This window comes from Netta rufina, assembly GCF_964035555.1.
Source record: "Netta rufina genome assembly, chromosome: 24".
NCBI classification, from domain to species: domain Eukaryota; kingdom Metazoa; phylum Chordata; class Aves; order Anseriformes; family Anatidae; genus Netta; species Netta rufina.
Window position 1 is genome coordinate 396,404 of NC_140148.1, and position 24,791 is coordinate 421,194.

The window sequence follows — 24,791 nt, forward strand, 5'->3', positions numbered from 1 at the left end:
AGAGGCAACCGATATTTGCCCAAATTTTGGGGGCAGTTTGTGTTTCTTGTTTTTTTTCTCATTGACTGTGGAAATGCACCCATTCATGCTGTGCAGTTTTAAAGCAGATTTGTATATAATAAATTGTTCCCTTAGCCTCCATCTGTTCTTATAGTAAGCTTCTCAGAGAAAGATGGATCTGTCCTTTGTACTTAGATGTACGTGCTTGGTTATTCTCTATGCGGTGTGTAAGTGGTGCAAGTCCAGCAGTGTTAGGCTTGTCGTAAGGTGGTACTATATCTTGGGTGTACAATTAAAACTGCAAGGAGATGTACTGAAAATTAAATTTAGCCTAAGGATTACAGGATTGGCCTGGGATTTAAAGAGCTTTGCTCAGCTGCTCTAGCAAAGCTTCTGTGTGATCCCAGGCAGGCCACCCAGGGCTGAAGTACTAGCAGGGAACTTGATATTAATGTGCATTTTGGGAGCTCCAGGAGTCCCCTGTCAGGTCAACACTGCTGCTGGCTGTAGGTGTGGGTTCGAGAGCAGTGCTGTGAATTGGTGTCCCTGCCCATCAGCAGAGCTGTGACAACTGTGCATGCCCATGTCAGCAGGGTTGTGCTAGGACACTGATATCCTCAGTGCTCTGTGGGCTTTAGCCTCTGTTTCTTGGCTGTAAAGTGCTGGCTGTAGTGTGGGGCCGTAGATAATGAGGCACAGCTGGCTCAGACCTAGTTCTTGTGCGTCAAGAGCACTCCTGGCATGAGGGAAGGCAGGGAGACAGCTGAAGGAGTTGGTGGGGACTTGGAGGAGTCTGAATTTGGCTGAAATGTGCTTATTAGTGATTGCTCCCTTAGAAACTGGTGCTGTCAGCTGAACAAACCCAGAAACAAGAACAGGAGTGTTGTGGAAACAAGTGTTATTTGGATTCACTCCTCCTTCCGCAGGCTGCTGTGTTGAGAGCTGTCTCTCTGGTCTTGCCTGTGCAGCACTGAGGACCAGGTGGGAAGAGGCCCCTGTTCTTGGGGAGGTGCCCGTGCATTGGCCTTGTTCCGCTCCATGACTGGGCACGGAGCAAGCTCTGTTCTGCCCAAGCTCTTCACTTTAAAGAGCTGTTTTTTCTTCCCTCAAGCTCTAAGCCTTTCTTGTGTTTGTTATAGGTGACAAAAATAAGGGCTCATGACTTTAACAGAAAAGTATATTTATTTCTACTGTGGCATTTTTGATCTTGAGTGTGCTTGCAGGTGGAGGAGCTGTTTAAGGAGCTGTGAAGATTCCTGGGGTGTACTAAACAGTGCTGGCTGTTGTACTAGCAGCTGAAGCATAAGGAGCTGAAAGTCTTGCAAGCAGGATATTAAACTGACATTAGTGTCACAGTATGGAGTGTGAATTAAAGGTTGGAGAGGCCTGTGGATGTACAACACCATAGTTTTGAAGACAGTCTTTGCTAGGGAAAGTTTTCAGTAAAGCTGCTGAAGTACAAGGAGGATACTCTCCTCTACAGAGCAGCTATGATTGGAACTGTCCTATTTTCTAAGACTTTTTTGAGGTTTCTGTAAAGAATGCAAATATTCATGTGAATAGAAGGGACTTCATCTCTTCCAGTTCAGGTTAAAGTTCTACATCTACATATATTTCTACATATACATTCCTCACTTTCCAAGTGAGCGAATACCGTATTTACTTCTGTCCAACTGTCTGCAGAGTAAGCACATACTTTGTTTTGGCAATAGCCTTACAGACGTGATACAAGTACCTGTAGGCTAGTGCAACCTACCTGTTGTTCAGTACTTGTCTCTTGCCAAAAGTGACTTTGTGAAACCCAGCCACAGGTTGGGATTTGCATTAAGTGTTGGTGGATACCTTACCCTGATATTAGAAGTGCTTTGGGTCCTGTGAATGACATTACTTAATGCCAAAAGCCTTTCACAGCAGCATATTTTTACGGTTTGTGGTAGCAGAGTGGAGTGTGGAAGGCATTGGGTATCCAGATCCGTGTTTCTTGGCCAAGAACAGGTATCTGCCTGTGGTTTTAACTTGTAGCTTTCTCTCTACCAGATGCTGAATGTTACCTGGCGGATGGACTGCAGAATGAAAATTTGAGCCCTAATGCAAGGGAGCAGAGAGATGCAATTCTCTTCAGCTTTCAGCAAGTCAAAGCCAGGTATGTATTGTCTGCATAACTTGCCAATGGAAGTGCTTCAGAATAGTGCCAAACCTTGAGGTACCACATGCTGCATTCAAATAATTGGATAATTGGCCTGTGCTCTGAAAGTTAATGGACATTCAGGGCTTGTTATAATGTGAGTGCAGCGCATACTGGTTTGTGCACCCTCCTATTTAACGCTAGCCAGTTACGTTTGGCTGTCTGCAGAGTTGTCATTGCTTGTCCTTGGAATTTTTGTGTTTCAGAGTAAAAATTCTGCTTTGGGCTGTGTCTGTACAGCTCTTTGCAAACTGATCTCTGATCCTGTCCTGTTCTTCCTTCTCCATTGTGCTAGACAGGATTTTGTGGAAGAAAATTCATCGCTTGATACTTAGGCACCTGAATAAATCAATACAGTGAGCAAAGGCTCATGCTGCTGACTTGCTGCTGAAAGTATCTATTTCACAAGTGGCTCCTGACCTTAAACAGGCATTACCTGTACTTTGATACAGTAAAAAGGAAGAAAGACTGCTTTCCAAGTTAAAACTTGGGTCTGAACTGGGTTCCAAAATCTCCTGTCCCTAGGACTGTTCAAACCTTCAAGGAGAGTGTGAGCTGCGTCATTTGGATATGAGTGAAGCACACAAAGGAGGTGCTGTCATGCTCAGGGAAAATCAAGGAACATAAAACAGGAAAACATGTTGCTGGAGGCTTAAATAAAACTTTCAGCCTCAGCTGCATTGTATTTTTGGCTAGAAATGTGATATAGAGCTTGCTGTTAATGCTCTAGTTAAAAGATATGAGTTGTGTCATTTGAAGTTAAGATCTGACAATAAAACTCAGGGTGGCTGACTGATATAAGCATCCAGTTTAAATAAAACTGCTGTCAAATCCCTGAGATGCAGAGAATTTTATCCTTTGGAAGGGCACAGCCAGATTCTATTCCCTGCAGTCCCACTGAAGAACTGTGCAAGATGCCCTGCTGTATCTTAATCGATCTTTCCTGCTGGCTAATTAAGCATCAGTTTTACTCAGCAACTCGGGACTGTGTAATTATCAGCCTGGGTTGCCCTGAATAATTGAAACAAACTGAATGCAGAAGATGGAGGCCTTTGGAAAATGGGTCTGCAGCATATCTAATGGAGGAAAGGTGTGTCTAGCAGTGTATTGGAATACTGGAGAAGAAAATGCTTGATTGCATGGTTACAGCAGGCTGGTGTGGCTTCTCTGAAAAATTCCCCCTTGTTGCCAGGTATTGACTTGGGATGGAAACAGTTAAGTAAGCAGAATTATGAACCTGAATTATTCACGTTGACAAGCTTTATTTCAGCAGTCCTGAGAGCACAAAAAGTGAGCTATTATCTTTGCATAATGCAACTCCGAGTCTGTTTTGAGTGAATTTTAAAAACCAGTATCACAGAATCTGATAAATGTACCAAATACTTGGCAAACTTACCAAATTGTTCTTGCTTTCAGAATCAGGCGTTCTGTCTTTGTGTGCTGATAGAGCTGTGAGTGGCACTTGAGCAGGGGGGTAAGGTGCTGCTGTGACCACCTTCTGGGGGGCCTTTGGCTCCTTAGAGATTCTGTGCAGTTCTGGTGACGGGCTCAAGAAGGAGCAGCCTTTAGAGTCCTGGGGCTAACACTGCGTTCTGTGCTGCAGAACCAGCTAGACTCTTACCTTTTTCTCAGCAGAATAATATAATTTGGGATAAAGTTTTTAGAACAGTGTCATCTCAAATGAGCAGGAAATACAGAGAAGCAGCCTTTGCATCAGGATGGGAGGTGATGCACAAATTCTTCCTGGATGTTCAGGTTGAGATATGGGCTTCAGCCCTGTTGCTTGTTGAAAGAAGGTATTGCAGATAATTCTGGAGGGGAAAGTGAGACCCCTGAGCGAAGGGTACAGGGCGCTGCTGATCTCCTACTTGCATTTTGTTGCTTTGTGGCATTTGGAAATGGTGAGAAGAACAGCGTACAAATGTCCTTCTTCTGACCTGAGCCATTAATGCAATGATTTGTGGTGGGAGATTACTGTAACGATGACTGTATCTTTTATTTGAGAGGATCTAGGCAGGTCTTGCTTCTGGGGATGAGGAGCAGGTTTGTCTCTTCAGGGAGCTTCCTGTGGCTTTTGTGGCGGGGATTCAGGAAATCATCAGCAGTCGCGTTCAGGAAGCAGCCCTGCTTTCTGCCGCTTCGCCTCTGCACAGTGAAGCACAACACAGCGTGCAGGGTTTCATTATTTGGGTTCATAATGGACATAAGTAAACTGCTAAACTACTGGAGAGAGACACATGTGTCTCTGAAAGGGAAGAGCTTAATCTAGTGTGATTATCCTGAGCCGGTCTCAGTAACTGTTCCTGTAACTTGGCCTTCAGGTCTTTATATCGCAGCTCTCCCAGTGGCCTCGTAACAGCCCCCCTCCAGGAGGGTCGCTGATGGCTATAATGTGAACAAGTGTTTGGGCTTTATGTCTCCACGTGCTACCTGTGAGGATATATTGTTCCCATTTTACCACAAGAGGTGCAGGAGCTAGCAGTGGATTGAGTTTGCAGGTTGTAATTTTTTCCCAGGCAGCCTATGGTATTCTTGCTGAAGGAGCCATGTCAGAGGCATTGCAGGCAGCGGCTGTGGGAAGGCTGTCACCATACAGCTGAGTTATGAGTCCCTGTACCATTTTACTTTCAGAAATCATTTGGTTATTTAAAACCAAATGTTCTCTTCAAATGGCTCTGGTCTGCAGAAGCAGTTTCTATCTCCCCTCCCCCTTGCTAACTCAGATCCCGTTTCACTTTCTGATCTCATGTAAATCCAGGCCTAGAGATTATTTCCTAATCTTTTTGGTGGTGTTAATAATCTCTTTTGTTGCTTTCCCCAATCGCTTTGTGTGGCATCTGGAAAAGCAGGCCACAGAGCACCACTGGAGGCTTGGTCCCCAGGAAGGAGCAGCGCACAGGGTGGTGGCTGCAGCAGGGCGGCCTGGACGCCGTTGCTTGCCTTGACCATAGGCTGAGGACGTTGCTCCAGTCCTGAGTGGAAAAGCAAAGTGTCTGTAATGGATCGGATTTGCTACAGTCGCAGCTTTGCACTGGGGGAGGGCAGGGGAAGGATGTGCTGCTGAGGCAGAGTTTGTCTTGTCTTCCAGAAGCCCCAGAGGTTGTTAGTTGCTTCTGTTTTAGGTTGGTTGGTGCTGAGGGTTTGTTTCAAGCTGTTCCTTGAGAGCATTGCTGGTTCTTGTGTCTTAACAAAGCCAGCTGCAGAGCTAGCAGCAGATGTCTGACACCTGGGATGAATCGGATACATGACTCCACTCAGGAACACAAGCTCATTCTTGTCCTTTGGCAAGAGCAGTAACAAAAAAAAAGTTGTCTTGCTGTTAAATGACCTCACCTCACCGTTTAGACACTTCTAGAGCAGTTGCAATGGCAGGGGGTGAGATGGGGAGAATGGGATTTATTTAAAAATGTGGAGATAAATAGTTCCTCTATCTCCTTGGAGTCAGCCAGTTATTAAAACTCCCTGTCAGAAGGCAAGCTTGCACTGATGGATACAAATTATTAGCATTTTTTTCCTGATGCAAAATGTAATAGTGCTGAAAGGAGAGCTAAGGCAGACCTGTTGTATAGCAAAGCAGAGGTGAAGAGAAAGTCTTGATGTTGAGTTTCTTACATCCACTCACTAGCAAATCCAAAATAGGCACTGAAACTCCACCTTTGCTTTTCCCCACTCTGACTTGGAGACCCTGAGGCTCAATCCTGCTGCTAGTAACTAACACAGGACCATTTTCTGTCATTCTTTCCACCATCAGGAGCTCCCATGAAGACAAGGCTCTTCACCTCTAGGTAACGAACCCCAAACCTCATTTTGCTGCCTCATTTTCTAATCCTTCTTAGTTAATGGCAGTATTCCCAGTACGGCTGCTGTGTTATCAGGGAGAAGTCAGCACCTGGCCTCCTAACCAGGCAGCGAAGAGCTCCCAGCCATCTCCTGGCCTGCTGGAGGCAGTGAGCCAAAGCCAGGGCCTTTCCCCAACCGCCACGGCCGCCGTGCTCCCAGTACCTACGTGTGTTTTTCCATGCTCTGATTCATCTGAGCTGCAGGAGTCTTTGTCTTCAGGGAGTAGACTCACTGGGATGGGGTAGCACCATCACCCTGTTTCTGGTATGTGCTTTGCCACGCCTGGCCCTTTGAAGCTTTGAGTTACACAGGTGCAGTGTTACTGTCAGGAAGAAATCAGTCGCTTGCTGCTGTAGCTGGAAGAGGATGGCTTGGCCACAAATGTAAGGATAAACACAGTGTGATCCCCTCTGCTGTGGGGGTCCTTGGAGTTGTACTGCAAATCTCGGCAGGCTGTTGCAGCATGTGGTTAGTGCACAGTCACAATAAGCTACTGGTTTTGTTGGTTTACAAGTGTAGCTGAACTGTGGCTATTTCAACACCAGGGGAACATCACCCAAAATCTTGGGTTGAACTTGATTCTTCCTGTGGCGAGGTAATACTGTAGGACTGTAAAGGGTTCATGAATGGAACTACATCGAAAACTTCATATAAACCAGACTGTTTAGCCTATTTTAATAAACTTCTAAGTGTATTAACTTTCATCTATTACATCGGTTTCAACCTTATTTTAAAGTTTTGCGATTGAAATTAAAGAAAATGCAATTTCAGGGTAATTTTGCTTCATTAGTGTAAATGTACTGACTGTAACTCCCACCAATATTCAACTCATTATGCTGAGTAATGTGCAATACCAAGATAAAAAAGAATTTAAGAATGTGACCTTATGGGCAGATAATTGAGCTCAGCACATTAACACCAGGGCTGGTCTATAGCCCCACCGCGTTGTCCTTAATTAGGCAAAGTGCTGTTCTCCTCCGTGTTCTGCAGAGAGCTGAGATTTATTTGTTCAGCAAGGAGACAGTCGCGCTGAGCAGGATTTCATTCACACATTGGCCATTAAATGAAAAAAAACGTCCCCTTCACTTCAGAAATACTTAGAAATTTTTGGATTTTCAATTTCTGTTCCACAAATGAGCTGCCCAGGATGCTTCTTCCTTCGTGCAGGGGAGGCACTGGCGTGGCCTGGGGATGTGTAAGTGTGCGCCGCGCCAGCTGGTGTTAATGGAGATCTAAAGGCTGCTACCACCCTGCACCAGGACAGCTGTGCCTGGGTGTGTGTGAGCACAGGCATTCCTTTAGCTCGCAACAGTCAAATTTAATACTGACTGTGGTGACTACTTCTTTTTAAAGTCTGGTAAAGTTTCTGTTAGGATGGTCCCAATTTATTCGGTAATCTCAGTAGGGGATTTTTTCCTTTCATTGGGGGGGAGAAAGAGATGAGGAAGGAATTCTCCTGTGTTAAGATCAGGCATGGCAGGGGAACAAATTCAGTTCAGCTGTTATCACAGTCTACCTGCTTTTATACCCGGGGTGAATGTGGCTATTTGCTCTGCCAACGATGTGGTTTGGTGCCTTCTGGGTTAGGCTCCTTTCAGCAATTTGCATCATTTTCCATTCCGGTTGATAAAATTACCCCGGTTTCACCATCCATTTCCTTGTGAATGCATTGTTAATCTGAAACCTGAGGACGGTAAATGATTGAAATTGTGTAACCAGAGTCTTTGCATAGCTGCTGCTGCTACTTCTGTCGCATTTAACTGAGAAATGCATTTGAAGTGGTTTGTAACACACTTTGCTAATGGTGAGCTCCCCAATCCCATTTTCATCTTTTCCTGCTTGAAATCTTGTACAGCATTGATTTTAAAAACAAAATTTTGCAAACATTAAAAAGCAACAAATACTGTGCACCAAACAAATTAGACTGTCTTGAAATACCTAATTTAACAGCTGTGGTGATATTAGTGTTCTTAATTGGACAAGAAAATACAGGAAATTTGATTGAAACTTGATTTTATTGTATGGTTCCTGACGAAATTGAGTCTGAGAGGAAAGTGGGGCTTAGACTCTACAACTTTAAAGCTGCAGAGAGACAATTCTAACCATCAAGCTTGACCCCTGGCGTAATACAGACCATAAGATTTCAAACAGCAATTTTGCTTCTAGCCCCAAATTGTTCTGGTTCGAGTCCTTCAGTGCTGGGATTTGCCACAAGCAGCGCATGTTGGTCAGCGAACTCGAGTGGTGGATGGGAGGAACGGGGGCGCTGATCATGCGTTTTACTGGATTTCTGTGCCATTGATGGAATTTGTGACCCCCACCATGCAGCAAGGGACTGGAGTCCAGGGTGACTTTACTCAAAAGCATCAATTTTACTTCTCCAGCAACAAACCAGTGCAAGGTTAAGATCTGTGGTCAAGGTCCTGAGGCGTCCTGGAAATGTTCCACTCCTGAAGACCAAGTTGTGGCTCTGTGGGAGGCAGCAGAAGGCTCTGGTCGTTCTAGACAAGGCACTGAGACATAAATGTTAGTTGGGGCTGAAAGGGCAGCGGGTTTCTGTTGGGAACAAGGCAATCTGGCAAACTTGACTGTTCTGTGACTCAATTTCCCTCTGTAACATGACAGCATTTTTTCATGACAATTCACCCCTCGCGGTCTGTTTACACAGTTGAGTTGTGATTTTGATTGGGCCCAGTTGGAGCCATAGCTACTACGAGGCTGGTAAATGGAACTGAGATGTGCATGGGTTTCAGGAGCAAAGAACATAAACGCTTCCAGACAAGTGAGACTTGCTTGTGTTTGCTCGTTGTTGACTATGTAACCTCAAAGGCTGAATGATCGCGAAAACTTTGTGTTTTAAGTGGAACAAATCTGCAGCTTTCTGACTAGCCCAAAATATGCACCGATGAGGTGAGAGAGGTGGGTGGTTCATTGCAAACTATGTGAGGGGAATGCTTATAGGATGTCTTTTGTTAAAGTATTGGCAGTGCAACACTCATTCTTTGGCTTCGAAACAGAAATCTGATATTTTGGGGCTAGTTCTTTGCTCTACATATCACATCAAAATTCTCCATAAGTTCCTCTGTGGCTTTGTTTTGCTGAAGCTAGTTAATCACTTGTCACGAGTCTTCCCATCTCTCTCCACTTCTTTAAGGACTAACGTAGACTGGACCTTCACATTTGGCTGAAAGCTCTTTCCTATCCTTGCCTTAAGTGCTGCTCTTCTTAGGGGATTCCACCTCTAGCTGAGGGACAGAAGCTTTATTAAAACAGTGCTTAGAAGGAGCGAGTTAATTGGACATCTCTTAACTGCTAATTCCCAAGCTTTCAGGGTTGAAAGAAAATGAATGAGAAGCTTTTACTCTTGGTGTTTGAGATCTAAGAACTGTTGATCACGGATGAAAATTTCAAACCTCATCCCAAGGCAAACAACCTCCAAGACAGCTTCATCTGAGCAAGGCGCAGACCTCTGGTTTCCAACCTGTACCATCTGGATCAGGGGAGAATTTGTATGGAGCAATTACAAATTTTTACACACTTGGTCCAATAATTTCTCACAGGAAATAACTTTTGGGCAGACCCCCCCCAAAGGTAAAGAACTGCACGCTGTCACTGCCTGTTACGCCCAGGTAAAGGCGCAATGTGCTCATCAGTTAGAGATGTCTTAACTGGGAGCAAAACTCAGAATTGGCCTCAAACTCCATCCAACTAATGCCTTGTGGAGGATTGCCCAAGATGAGTAACCTCGTTCTACCAGCCGAGTCCCTCCTGTCCTGCTGCACAGAAACAAGCTTTATCCGAGTCTGTAAGCGTGCACGTGACTTGTGGCTGTAGATGTATTTAAACTAACCCTGTTTGCTGCCTGGGTTGTCATAACAAAATAGGCATTTTGCCTAAATAATTGCATTTCCTGAGTAGTGTAGGAACAAAAAAAAATATTCTCCCTTAGAATTGTGCAAATATAACTTGCTGAATAAGTAAAGCTGATGTTACCTGTGGAAAGGGAGTGGGAGGAACACATGCTGAAAGTCACCCTTCCTCCCATGCCATCGTAGTCATATAAAAGAAAGAAATCCTATCATTTCAGTGAATGGTCAATACTGCGCTACCATATCGGGGTGCCTTTTAAGCTCTCAAGATAAGTAATTTATCCAAAATTTTCATGCAGTCAGTGGCAGATAAAGGAATTAGGTCATTACTCTTTCATCTTCTGTAAGAACAAGACCATCTTCTCCCACTCCCGATTAAAATTTAAACTAACTTTCATTCTGTGCCTAAGCCTTTCCAGAGTGAAAATGATCAAAGCATGAGATTAAAAACACATCCCGATCTGATGAGATTAGAATTTTGACTGTTTCCTTATGCCTTTTTTTTTTTTTTAAAAAAAAAAAAAAAGAAGAAAGGCAAAGCATCTTTTTGGTATCAACCCCCCGCCCCCCAAATTGGATCAGAGTGAAGCTAACATGGGCTTGCTGGTCCAATAGGAAATGGAACTCAATTTTACATTTTTTTAAACCATTTTACTGTATTAAAAATGACAGAGGTTAGAAACAAAGCTCTTATACTTTTATTGAACTGGAATTAGAAGTGACAGAAAATCATTTTGGTCCTAGTGCAGTAAATGTTATCACTAAAACATGTTCAGGGGAGATTAGGACAGTCTCTCAAGCACAAGAGACAAAAGTTCACCAAACAAGAAGTGATTTCTCTGTCCTTGTCTCACAGCCATCGGCTGGCCAGGGGACGAAAGTGCTGCAGCTCTTGGTGGGCGCCGGACCCGGGGGCCGGGTGCTGGAGGCCCCCACCGTGGGCAGAGCCCGGGCAGGGAGGCTGCTCCTCACCGGGGAGCGTGCTGAGCACGGGGTTCGGGCACAGGGCCAGGGCTTCGGGGCTTCACGCGTTGCAGTAACAGTCCGTGCTGGTGGGAAGCAAAGGGATGGAGCTGCTCTGACTGCTCCCCTGACCCTGGGCAGTAGTGTGGCTTTGGGGATTGAGAGAGGAGGCTGCCGCAGGATGGAGGGGAAAGCCTGTACTTAAAGTGGGGGAGATCTGCCGAGAGTGCCCCAGGGCCAAGAGGTATTTATGGCCCTTTCTAGCTGCAAGGCACGCTGGTGTGGCTCTTTCCAATAGGTCACAGCTGTTACTTATCACTGTGGGAGTCCATTCTCCCAGAAAAGTTTCTTCTGTCTGTGTGTATTCTTTTTTTTTTGTCCAAAGAAAACAAGTCAAATATTATGCCCTTAATCAGAATTCTGTTGTTGTTTTCTAATTAATCTGTGTCAGTAGCTTGAATGTTTGTATTAAATCATTTTCTTCATGAAAGCTTTTAATGAGGAAACAAATTGATTGGATTTTTATGTACTGGATTCTTGCCACTAATGCCTATAGACCAACCCTTTGTTACACATTTTGCCTGTGAATGGGTCATGTGGCTCATCCTCAGTCCTTGATCTGTTTCCAAAATTTGCCAGTGCTGCTCCCGTATTAAAATGGCTCACGTTAGCCAAAGGTGTGCTCTAAATGAGAGACAAAGAAAGAACGGAGGATTTCTTTTTGGCTCGGCTGTTTCTGTGGTGCATGGCCCTCTGAAGTAGTTCTGGTGTTAGTGAGCGTGAGCAAGCTGCTTGGGGCAGGGCATCGCACGCTGCCCGGCACGCGGGGATTTCAGATGCTGTTGCAGGGGAGCCACGAAGCATGGACTGACAATGTGTATCCCACGAGTTTTCATCTGCATGGTTCTGCAGGGAAAATTCCCGGTCTTTGGTCTGTGATCTTCTACACTGCTAAACGAGTACAGAACCTCCACTCAGTGGAGATAAATTTTGAGCAAGAAGGTTGCAAACCAGCGTAATAGAGAGCTGGAACAGGAAGAAAATGAGGAAATGAACTGGAAAACACAGCAAAGATGCTAAAGTTGATCAGGGTATCTTGGTGCATTAACGTGCCTTTTGAGCTTCCTAATGTGACCTGCGTGCACGAGAGCTGCAGACACACCGTGTCCCTGCGAGCAGAGCTCGTGGCGCTGAGGCACTGAAGGGCAGTGTGCCTACTGCCCTCCGCGGGGTTGCGGGAGGGAAGGTGCGAGGTGAGGTTACTGGAGGCTGTGAAGGGAAAGGCCGTGTAAACACCTCTCTTGAGTAGGAGACCTGTTCTAATGGCAGGAAGTTGGGAGCCTTTGGAGCTGTTGAAAAGGAGAAGATCTGAGTAGTGAAAGAGGTTCCTTAGGTAGCAGAGGATGTCACAGGGGCCAGTTAGCATTGGTAGGACTGCCAAGAAACATCTAGAGGAAATTCACAAAACGTGTTTTAACCATTCGCTGGATTCCTGGCAGCTTGTCTGGTATAATTCTTACATCTGTCACTTGCTTATCAGGCCAGAACAAATCAGTAAGAAAATAATGTATGCTTATGCTTTTTTTTTTTGTCTTTTAGGTATCACTTGGAATTCCTGCCCCGAGGTGAGTACACGGCAGTGGGGAAGGAGGCATGATTTCTCCCAGGGTTGGTTGTATGGTATTTTCTATGCAAAGTCAACAAGGAGGAGAGCTACTAATTAAACAAATACGTAGCTTGTGTGTGGCAGTTCTGAGGGATGGGAAGGGGCAAAGCTGGGGTAAGGGCTGTAAAAGGAGCTGGGGTTAGTATTCTCCCTGGACAGAAGTCTGTTTTTCCTTACTCTTGAGAGTAAATGGATGGGGCAACCTGTTCTAGTGGAAGGTGCCCCTGCCTGTGGCAGGGATTGGAGCTGGATGGGCTTTAAGGTCCCTTCCAACCCAGCCATTCTATAAAATAATACAAAAATGTGTGGTGCTAATGTAAACTTTCTGTCCTGGAAAAGCTCAGGAAATTTTATTGCAAAACTCCTGTTTCTAGAAAAGGATTGAAATTCAAAAGGGCAGCATATTCCTGGGGGCATTGACTTAGGAGCAAAGGCTGTTTGGTAACCTTAAGTTGCTTCCAGTCTTGTTGCTTCTATGTTAACTTGAACTCGAAATTAAATCAACCTCCAGGTGTAGACAAATGGCCAGGCTGTAAAGTTTTCAGGACCGTGACCATCTCTTGTTATGTCTGTTAACAAGCTGGGAAATTCTGATCATGACTTTGATCTTCATTTCTGCAATAATGTGGGTGATGATTTAAACTTTCCAGGGTGCCTGCAGGTCATGAGCTGTGTCAGTGAGTATTTCTGCGTATCCAGGACAGTTGATGGATATACATTTCCTCAGAGCTGACCTGGAGCTCCTTTGTCCCTGTATGGGATCAGTGCAGCTTAGCTCTGGTTTCTGATCTGGAGCATTGGGTACAACCATGTTACAGCTAAGGCGTGTAGTTTGGTGGGTTCGTTCGTTTCTTTAAACAATGAGTGTGATAGGTGAGCACAAACAGAAGGATCTGCCAGCGTTCAAACAAGATGGGAGCGGCAACTGTAATAAAAAATCCTTGTGAGTGTTCCAAATCAGCTAATCCTTCATTTACTTCAGGAATAAATTCCAGTATGTTACCTCCTCGATCAGGGCCCACTTCCAGCACATCCTGTCTGTCTGGCAGCACAGAAATGTCAGAAATGCAGCAGTGCTGCAATTCCCCCTAGAACAGTGTTATCACATTTTAATATGAGCCTCGGTGCAGCCTCGGTGCTTCTAATTGCTTTCAAACCATTGTTTTCGTGCGTTTGGTTGATGAACCCAGCATCTGGCATCATTTGAGAAAGTACAACAGACAGCTGTGTTCAAAATTAAAAAAAAAAAAAGTGAGAGAATTAGAACACATAAAAGGGTTCAAAATTAGTTTTTTTTTTTTTTAATTTTGAAAATTCATACAATTTAGTGGATGGAGGGGAGGGATGCTTTTGTTCTTTTTGAAATATTGTGTTCTTTTGTGAAGCTGGAAATCTGAGTAGTATTAGGAACATCGGTTTGTAGAACTGTGTGTAGATTTGTAAATGAATTGAAGTGCACAGCTCATGCAAATGCCTGCTTGGAATTATTGTGCAAGTGTTTAGAGGTATCTATGTACCTGAAGACCCAAACTTGTCCCAGTGTCATTTTGGGGAACCAATGCTATCCTGAAAAAATGCACTAAGGAAACTGGACAATGCAGGCATTAAAACCTGAGCTCAGACATCACCTGGAGAGCCTCAGCTCCAGTTTGATTCCTGGCTGGGGGAAGTGGTGATGAGAACTTGGTGCATGCCGAATGACAAAGAACCAGAGAATCACAGTGTGGGCCTTGGTTTAAAAAAAAAAAAAAAAAAAAAAAAAAAGCAAAACAGAAAACCTCACATGCAGACATATGGATAAGAGGATTGCATAAATTTGCTGCCTAGCTGCGCTGTCAGTGCATTTAAATCAGAGGCTGATGTAGGGAGAGGAGAAGACTGCTTCTTAGAACATTTGGTGTTTTCCTGGGAAGGCACTTCAGCATCTATTAAACAGTATTGCTAAAGGGGGTAAGCAAAACTTGTGACCATATCTGGTAAAAATAGTTAAAATTTCTTAAGTTCAGGGCCATGCTGGGCTCCTTCTGGAAAGTATTACGACCAAAACCTCAATGATTCTAGCTTTCCAAAATTAATAGTCAGTTTTGATATAAACTTCTGCTTGCTGGGAGACGTGAAGCAGTAGTGCAGGCCTCGAGGGTGGGTTGGGTATAGCCGTTCAGTTTCAGGGGGATGTAGCTGACAGCATGTGAGATCTGTAGGACAAGTTGCCTTGCCTAACTCATCCTCCCCAAGTGATGCTGTTGGCTGTAGCGTGTAGCTGCAAGTTACTTTTGCCTTGTTCCTTAGGTGCTTTTTGAACAGAGCACAAGGGTGACACGTGTTGCCTTTTGGAGGAGGGCTGGCTGCTTATGTGAAGCACTGTAGAAACTCCATGTATTTTACTCGTGCCCTTGCTGTCTTGCAGCAACCTCTCCTTTGTGGAAAGAGAACCAAGGAAAGCTGGCAAAGAAAATCTGCATAGGACCTGGTCTGTTGTACCCCTCCCCAAAGTTGCTTTCTGCTGTTCATGGCTCTTCTCAGAATTCAGTGCAGGGGAGATGTTCTGCAACAGCTTTGGTTTAGCAGAAATGAATGGTCTGAGGGAACAACAACAGGCCGGTCTGAGGTACTGCAAGTGACTTCAGGACTAAACGGGGAGGGGGAAGCTGGAGGGAAGTGTAGATGATTAGCTGGGGAGAGAAGGGGAGGGATGGGGGAGTACCGCACAAGGAAGGACTGGAGAAGAAAGGTGTTTGTGTAGCTAAATAAGGGAACTCTGTTGGGGCTGGAAGCTTGACTTTGCTGCAGTGGGACTTTGCACTGAATAACTTCATTGTCACTATTGTTTCAGCTGCTCTGTTCCTAAAACAAGAAGGTGTGCAAAGATTGACAAGTATTAAAAGACAGTATGTCTCTTGGTAGCAGTGAATTGGTTTAAATCATTGTCTATACAGTGTTTGAGATCCTTAGGAGCTAAATTCACTCCTTAATACTCTGCTTGAAGGCATGGGCTTATGGAAACAGAAAATGTGTCTCTGCCCTCGCAGCTGAGGGTTCCAGCCTGGGGCTGACAAAGAATTTATTTTCATTGAGCTTATGGTGACACTTTTTTTTTTCCAATCAAAAATTTATCCCAAATGCTTTTAAAATGTCTGAAGTTCTGTGTAGATGCTTAAGGAACACATGTATTCAGAAAAGTATTCACAAATAGTTGAAATGTGAGAGTGAGGATTGTTCCATTTAAGTTTTGGAAAACTGGGGCTCAAGAAATGTGCCAAAGGTATTAGAGCATCTCCAGGTACATCCAGGACTTGGGTCCAGATCTCCTGATTCTCTCAGCTCTGTGCCTTCAGCCTCAAAATGTCTCCTTCCTGAAGCAGGGAGGAGTAAATATAAACGGGACATGCTGGGACAAAACATGACTTAAAAATCGGGAGTCTTCATGTTCCGTAAAAGGCTTAAGTAACTGTAAGTTATGCCACTTACCTCGTAGTATATACTACTGAGATGAAGTAGGTATCACCTTACCTCTGTTGGCCCTACTTACTTTGGCTCTGATGCGCGGTGTTTCATGGGCCGCCAGTTGTTCCACGGGCTGGATGTCACAGCAGTGCATGAGATATGCATACCCAAGGCACACATGCAGTTTTCTTTCATTAACTGGCATTATACAGTGGCCTCAAGTATTAGATTTATGAAGTAGCTTTTCTATATACAACCTCAAATCTATTGAATTGAACTGAAGCGGAGCTGGATGGGAGATGGAACTGAGCATTTCCCTAACCACTGCTCCCTCGTATTGCATATTTGGTTCATGTAGTTATGACAAGAACAAGTAGCAAATCATTAAAGCAGCAAAAACACCATCTACACTGTAAAGATCTCCTTTGAAGCTGAGGCAGAGTGTTCCTGAATTAATGGAGTGCACAGTGATTTTACTAAGTTTTATTTATAAAAAACCCTCTTTACGTTCATGCCAAGAGTCTCCAGCTCAGTGGTAAGCAGGGTTCATGCACAGAAACCCAGTCTAGATTTATGATGTGTTTGAAAACGCAAGGGAAAAAATATCAAATTGACAATATTTGTAACATATTGTTAAAGTATCTATTCTATCGCCATGCGTGGAATTCCCCTGCTTTATAAACATGAGTGCCAGCTACAGCCCTTGAAATGTCATAACACATAGAAACAAAAAGAAAACAAAAAAACTTTTGTTAGAATGCATTCTGAAGTCCGAGATGTGTTTGGTTGGTGTGTGGAACAGAGTTAATTAATGAAAAATAAAACATACACAAAGGCACATGTTCTTTAACTTTTTTTTTTTTTTTTTTAAAGAAAAAAAAGAAAAGCTTTAATATCAACACTTCTGACAGCTCCCTTTATCAGCACCGAAGCTTTGCTTCCTGCGTCTCTGAGCATGCAGTTCTTTGCCTCTGCGTATTTATTATATTCTGGGCAAACCATTTTGTGTAGAGAGACAGTACTTTTTGCACAAATGTCTCTTCTGTTTTACAGACTGAGCAGCTGCACAGCTTTGCTTTTACATGGACTTATAAATTATTCTGCTACCTAAAGTGTTGTGCACAAATTTTGGAGGCAAGGAATGATTCTAGCGGCGTAGGTGGGAGGCAAGCATCTGTGCTCTGGGAAGGGTTGTATGGAGGTATATGTACGTTTTTATTCACACCTATACGTAGAAAAGATCAAGAGATGTGTGACTTTGTACCTGTTGGTATTGCATTTCAAGTGCATTTCAGGTGTTCAAAAGGAAACCAAGCCCTGATTCGTTACAAAGCTTTGTCGACCTGGGCGTCCAGGTGGAGGTCTGCCCAGGCCACGCAGCACGCCTCTGCTGGTGAGGACAAAACCTGGCGGCGTGCGTTGGTGTGTGCCAGCCCATGCCCAGCATGGGGCTGACACCGTCTCCTGACCCAGCCTGCTTCCATGAGCACCTGTGAATGTGTTTCTGTATTTATCAGAAAAATGGTTGTCAGTGCACAGCAATTAAGGGGGAGATGGTTACCCATGACTGAAGCACTGTATCACAAAGAAATAAAAAGACTTTCCCCTCATTTCTTGAAAATGTTAGGTACTTTGTTTCTTTTTGGGTATACTCATTGCATGAAATGAGGGGAGAACAAGAGAAAAGTCTCCAAAACCAAATATGTCACCTGACTGAAAGCAATAAACCCAGTTTTTCAGTCTTCCCTCAAAGCCAGCAAATGAAGACCTTGCAGAATTTATAAGAGGATTGAAAGAATATGTAGCAGGAACTAGCAGTTGGATTGGGTTATTCTGCAGTCAGCATCAAAAGTTTCCTGATTTCTGTTGAGAAGAATTAGGTTAATAAGGAAGGCTTTTGAACTTCTTTTTAAACCAGCACATTAATTTAAAACTTTCAAACTTCAGGAAAGGTTCCAGGTTTTCATTACTAGGTACTTCTTGGAGAGTGCTAGTTGATTAAGCAAGAAGCGGTGAGTTATGGAATTGCCTGTAGTCTTTTGAAACCCATCTGAATTGTCACACCTTGGGGCAGGGCTTGCCCTCCTTGTGCACTCACATTTAGCAGTGTCCGATGCTTCCCTCCCTGGGGAGGGAAGTTCAGAGCATTCTGGACTCAAGGATGAAGCAATGCACCATAAAGAGGAAAGTATAAAAACATCAGTGAAGAAGCTAGATATACAGCAGTTTGGGGAGCCCCAATAAGTTAAATATTAACAAGTTCTATTGCTCTCATTTTGGTCAGTTAATAAAATACCCTAATTATTAGGTTGCCTAAATTGCCTGATGCGCAGCTTTAGAGATGGAGAGCCTTCTCAAATGAAACCTCTGTGTTTACTGAACTTGTTTGTGTAACACGAATGTGCTACATCTTTCCTTTATAAAGAAACCTCAGGGGTTATTGTAATGTGCTTAGATGAAAATGCAGCTCAGGCATTGCTTTGTGTTCATGCAGAATAGGAGAATGTTCAAGAAATTGCCCTCCCCCCCACCCCCCCCACTGTCGGGGATAATGTATGGGAGTGTTCACGTATACCATTACTGCAGCCTCCCCATAATGGGTAATAGACCCAGTTGCTCCGCAAAAAACAGAAAACTTGCATCGTTTTTTGCCTGGTTTGCCCACTATGATGGTTTGGAGCCCTTAGCAAGAGGAGCGCCTTGTATACTTCTGAGCTCCACTGGGGAGTGGGAAATCGGTGCCCCCTGCTTCCAGAGCCTTCCCTGGGGAGCGGGGCTGGAGTGCAGCGCTGGGTCCCGACTCCTGGCTCTCCCGAGCCTCCAGCTTGTGTGAATCAGGAGTTTTGAGTCATTCCCCCCTCCCCAGCCCCCACCATGACTTTTGTGCAGCCTTGGTTTGTAGAGCAGTGACCCCGTCGATATAATCCACAAAGCAGTAATTCTGCCCTTTAGTAAGACTCCATCCTGAGACACAACTGTAAAATCACCCTCTGCATTATCAGAAAATGCCTGATGGGCATCTCTTCCAGTCCCTAGAGTGCTTGTCATTCTGGTATATGCTCTGGGCTCTTGTCTTTGCATTCACTGTCTGTGCTTTTATTTCCTTAAGAGTGAGTACTGCCGTAGATACGGGCAAGACAGCCTCCTTGTGTCTTGTCATTGGAATATACTTGCTAAACTCTAGCTCCCTTGTGGGTTAGTTCTGCTGCTTGTTCACTTGGTAGGATTTTGGCTGAGAAAATACACTGAACCTACTGACACTGCAACGGACATTCCTCAAAAATACTTGGTCTCCTCTCCTCATTGGTACTAACGATGTAGACATCTTTTTAGATCCTAAGTTGTGTTTGCAGAACTGTTTTGTGAATTATTGCACTGCAGAAGTGTCGGGTGCCACTTCTCAGACGCTGTTTTGCTGTGTTCCTAGCAGAGCTGGTAGCTCAGGAGATGAACTAAAGCGCAGATTGGTGATCTTCCTGTGCCTCAGTGTCCCCCTCCTTTAAATGAAGATTTTGCCTCTTCAAAGAGGGTAACAAGGAATAATTTATTACTGGGCAGAAATACAAATTGTTGGTAGCTTTAGCTGGTTTTGCTCACGTTGGATGGGCTTTGTATTTCACTGATGTGTTACCGGGTCATAAAAGACAGAATAAATCTTGTTTACTTGTTTACATCCCGTGGGAATCTGCCGCTGCTCTGGGTTTCAGGCTTACTCCTAGCCAGGCTGCAGTGCTGTGCTCCCCCTGTCAGGCAGCTGCTCCGTGTTGCTGCTGCCCACTTAAGAGGCAGAATGTGCAGCGCCTTTACTGAAAGGGTGCCAAAGGCTGGGGAGAGGAGCTGGAGGGAGGAAGTTACAGGGGGAGGGAGGGAGAGGGCAAACATACATGGAGAAAAGGAAGGGAAGAGAGAACTGGAGGAGAGCTCAGCTGAGGAGCGACACGAGGGGCTGGCGGGGAAGCAGAAGATAAGGAGAAATGGGAAAGTTGCCGTGTGAGCTCAGCAGCTTCTCTGGCTCCCTAGGTTCGAGGGGGATCTCTAGGCCCCCAGATTTATCAGATTTCTAAGAAAGAGCCTTGTGGCCTTACCCGGGAGACCCGCTGCAGCGTGCTTCCACGCAAGGCCCGCAAGTCGCAAACTTTTTGAATGCCACGCAGGGGGTGGCGGTTTGGGTACGCCGGTGTGATTTGTGTCCAGTACCGGTACTGTCTTACAGTAAACCCATAATGCGGTGCGGGTAGGCTTTGATCTGAATCTCTGCGTGTGACTCGATAACTTCCAGGTCATTTTGTCACAGCAACAACCCCCCCCCGCCCCCTGCTCCCCCCCCGCCCCGTGCCCCCGGCGGGTGCGGGTGCTGCGCGCTGCAGCCCCCCCTGCCGGCAGCTCCGCGCCACTGCAGCTCCCCCCGGCCCCAACCCGGCCCGGGGGCACCCGGGGGTTCCGCGCGCGCCGGGGCCTTGGGTACCCCGTGGTAACCCCTGGGTGCGGGGTTATTTTCTGTCTGTGCGTGGTCTCCCCCACCAAGAAAATACTTGTTAAGCAGGACGAACACTTCGAGACCTGTAGGTGGTAATTTGTCCGTAGTTCGTGAATCGTGCTGCCGGTGTGGGCACGGTCAGGGAGGGAGAGGCCGTGTGCGCGCACCACATGGATGCGCGGTGGGAAGCTGGGGGCTCTCAGGGCCCGGTAACGGGGCCGGGCTCTGGAGAGGAGCTGGGACTGGGGGAAGGTGCCGAAAATCTGCAGGCACCGAAGCCGCAGCTATTCGTACGTTAACGGGAGGGGCAAACCACACAAATCCCTGCGGGTGCTTAGCAGCCGATGAAGCCTTTAAGGCATTCAAAAAGAAACATCTTATGTTTTCTAGCACATAAATGCGTTTAAAAAGGTATATAATTTATAATAGCAGTGTTGACAGAGCTTTAACTACAAAAGCTAAGCTGTGATATATTTACATGTGAGTGGTACTTACTGTGTGGGTGCGTCTCTGTTGATGTGTTTCCATGTGATTCTCCGTAATTTCAGCAAGTGATTGTCGTAAGGGATATTAAGCCATAGTATTGATAATACTTTTACAGCTCTGCTTTGGGAAATGCATTACTGCTAAATTAGTCCCTGAAAATCTAGAGATATTAACACTGTTGAGCATGAAGGCAGATGGGATTTTGATCAGAGACCTTTATTTGTAGCATGATCCTAAACAGTCATTACGTTAAAGCAGGAACTTCGTTTCCTTGAATATTAACTGGAGTTGGGGATTTTACTTCCGTGTTGGCATGAACTAGCTTATCATAAAAGTGTAAATGGAACTCGCTTGGTATTGATTTTTCCTGTGCTCTAAAAAGATGCTTAATGAAACTCGAGGTACCTAGATAAAGACCTTCACTGAATGCAAAGTAAGCTTAATTGCAGTTCCCTTAACAAGCTACTGGAGATGATTTTTTTTTCCCCACTACAAAGCAGCCCTTTCACCTATTTAAATTGGTTCTCTTCCTGTGTGTGCCATGATGCGTTAATTCACTTTTTTTTTTTTTTTAAATTATGAGGGCCAAATTGCAGCTTAAAGAAAGGACTTTTTTTATATACATTTTTGTGTGGACAGAAGTTCTTGAAGAGTTTGATTTTTGAGGTCGCAGGAGGTTTTAGTCTACAAAAAGAGTGATAGCTCTCCCCTCATTTTATATAAGGGGAGAAAGGCACAGAGCCATTTTCTGACCCTGTACAACAGACCAGTAGCAAAATGGAACCCAAACGGAGGTTTTCTTAGCGTTTGTCCTAAGACCTGTCCTCTGCCATATCCTGCCCGTGCTCTGGTGAAGGTGCAGGGCTGCTCTTCTCACACTCCAGCACCGTGAGCTCCAAAGCGAGCCCAGCGAGCCCAGCTGCCTCTGGTGGGCTCAGGCTGTCCCCTGAGATGGCCGCCTTGGCGCCATTCCTGGTGGTGGTGGCTCGTTCTCCTGTAGGCCCTGCTTGTGCTGCTCCCTCGGAGTCCTGCTAATGCTTCACCGAGTTCTTCACGTTCTCTTTGCGGTCATTTTTTGCCTTGCCCTCAGCCACATGGTGAGCCCTTCCCTGCGCTGGGCCTGGCGTCGGCGAGGCGGCCTCAACTGCGTGGCAGCCTGAGGCCAGGCCCACACCTCGCGGCCGTGCCACCTGCCTGGCGCCGCAGTCCAAAGAGCCACCGCCTCTGCTGCTGGGGACACGCACGGTGCTGGGGATGCACGCTGTCCCTCGGCAGTTTGCCTCAATGTATGTAAAGCACTGCATCTGCGTTAATTACATGTGGTGCCTTCAAGCCTCTCTGTGCTGCTGTGCGAGATACTGCTCCCACAGAAAATGTCAGACAATGAGAAGATGGCACAAGTCCCCCCCGCCCCTCCCTTCCCTGTGCCAACACCATCACAAAGCAAGAAAGGGTATTTAGCACACTCAGGGGTAGCCAAACAGTGCCAGGGGAGCCCCTGGGTGAGGTGTAAGCCCAAGAAACCTCTTGCTGTTACCCTTAGAGTCAGTCTTGCATTCGTTCATGCTCCAACGAGCGATAAGTTGGGGAATTTTCCTAAGGATTTGAGTAGGAAGATAGAGCAGCTTTGCGTCAGGTGCAGGGTAATTATTTGCTGGAGTTCTTTGCTATTTGGTTTTTATTCCCTGTGTTTTCATTAAAAGCTAATGAGTTTTTTCTTCATTCAGAACAATAGCTTGGCCCCTGACAAGTTGTTGGTTATTTTTTCTGCTTGGACTCAAGTAGCTGTTGCTGCTCCATAAACTTTATGGAAAAGTGGATTAAAGCACAAAAGTTTGTAAAACAAATCCTCATTCCCTTCCATTTGGATTTGCATTAAGTAGCTACGTGTGCAGAGTTTTTGTTGATCCTTGTCATTGTAACTCTAAGCAGTTTGAAAATATTCCTAATACCAACCAAACCAGCCACCTTTGTGCTGATTTGTGTTGCAGCAGCTCACAAGTCGGAGACCTGCTGCGCTTGGCACAATACATGTATGCACACACTGCAGCCTGTGCATATTGGAGTGGGTTTCTGTAGCCTGCATAAAGTTGTGAAAGCCTGGTTTCTAGTCCTCTGGGTGGGGAGAAAACCTGTTGCAAGAATCACAGAATTTTAGGGGCTGGAAGGGACTTCGAGAGATCATCATGTCCAACCCCCAAAAGAAAGAGCACAGCTGTGGTGACAACCCTGCTGTATGGTATTTCATGCCTGGGAAGTGGTCTGCCGAAACAGAGACCTGTGGCTTGAATCTTTCACATGGTTTATGTGCGTGACAGCTACTCCTGCTGTTAACACCAGTGACTTACTCTTGCACGTAACTTTCCTGATTGGGTCCTTGTTCCTGTTCCAAACGGCTTACTGCATCCATGCATCGATGCGTGAGCTGTTCCTCCCCAGCGAGATGGCTGCACCGTGCCACGCCGCCTCCTGCTACTTGGAAACCATAAACAGTTTGCTCGTTATCGCAATAATGCTGCACCTGTATCTCGTTATAAGGGAACACCTGTTACCTTGATGTTTGTTTGAAAAGCCTGGTGTAATACTGTGCAGTTTGTCTGAAAGAAAATGTTCTTTTAAGGTATCAGGGCTGAATGGGCTCGCGGAAGCTGTCTTCTAATGCTGGCATCTTCACATCACTGCAGACAGTCAAGCCCGCAACGCTGCAGCACAGCACATTAGAATGATCGCTGTTTTCCTACGATAGCGAGCTGTTGCTGTTTGGTAGCAGCTTTTTATATAGGCTTTTTAGAGCCTGTTTATTTGAGGATCTCAAAGTGCTACAGTAAAACAAGGAAGAAACATCCCCTTCTTACACACAGCTGAGCACAGCACTGAAATGACTTCTCCAAGGTCAGGCAGTCAGTGGTGCGCTCACGGATGCGCTCCAGTGGCCAGAGTCTGGCCAGCGGAGCAAGGGATTTGAGTCTCTGCTTTTTAATAGCTAATTGTTTTTTCCTCGTGGAGGTGCATGCGTGAATTTCACGTTGTTTTAGCATAGAGGAACGTGCTTTGCTTATCCTGCATGACTTCCCTAAAAGTAGTCTGTGGATGGAAGACCCTCTGCAGTACTACTTCCACTTACCTCTGATCCTGCAGCAGGAATTAAAGCTTGCCCTTTGGGCTGGGGGCCTGCAGCTTTCTCCTTGGCCTGAGAGGTTGGTAATGCAGATGCTGAATGATGCGCCTTCCAAAAGGAGAAAAAATGTTTTCTGAATTTAATTTTTTTCCTGAATCAGATGTTTTGCACTGCATGCTGAGATGGCTGCTGGAAGCAAGTAAACATAGACTTGGGAAAAGATTTGATAATGACATGCTACATCTGAGGTTCTTACCCTGTTAGGGAAGTTAAGAGTGTCTGAAAGGACAAGCTGCCAGAGGCACCTCTCTTATGTCACTGACTCCCACAGGCCTTTGGTAAATATCACAAAGCCAAATCTTTTTCAAATCTCTCTCTATATCCTTTTAAGACCTTTGAGCTTGTAATATCAGCAAGACTATCATAATATCTGGCACTCATGGTGATCTGGTTTTTTAAGTAACTGTTCTGTGGACAGGCAATCTTGTATGCATTATGCTCTTCACAGCCAGATTGTCCATTTTGGTGAAGGACTGGAGTTCAGCCCTTGAATGCAGACGTAGGGGTCTCAGAGCTCCGTGCTCAGAGAAAGCAAGGGAAGGCTGCAACCTGTGATGTTGAAAATAAAACTTCCAAAATACTATGTCGCCTTTCTTCAGCTGAGGACTTCATAGGGTCTCCACTGCGTTTCTTGCTGGTGGGAGGAAGAGTGTTGTAACCTCCTGCTCCAGGCCTTCAATACC

General features: G+C 45.3%; 1 protein-coding gene across 1 annotated transcript in view; it reads left to right on the forward strand.

Moving 5' to 3' along the window:
- The first annotated feature begins 20,389 nt into the window (after nucleotides 1-20,389).
- Nucleotides 20,390-24,791, forward strand: part of SKAP1 (src kinase associated phosphoprotein 1) — a 118,340-nt gene continuing 113,938 nt past the window's right edge. Inside the window, exon 1 of the mRNA XM_084301252.1 lies at nucleotides 20,390-20,529. The gene's annotated coding sequence lies outside the window, so the exon portion shown is untranslated. The remainder of the gene's footprint in view (nucleotides 20,530-24,791) is intronic.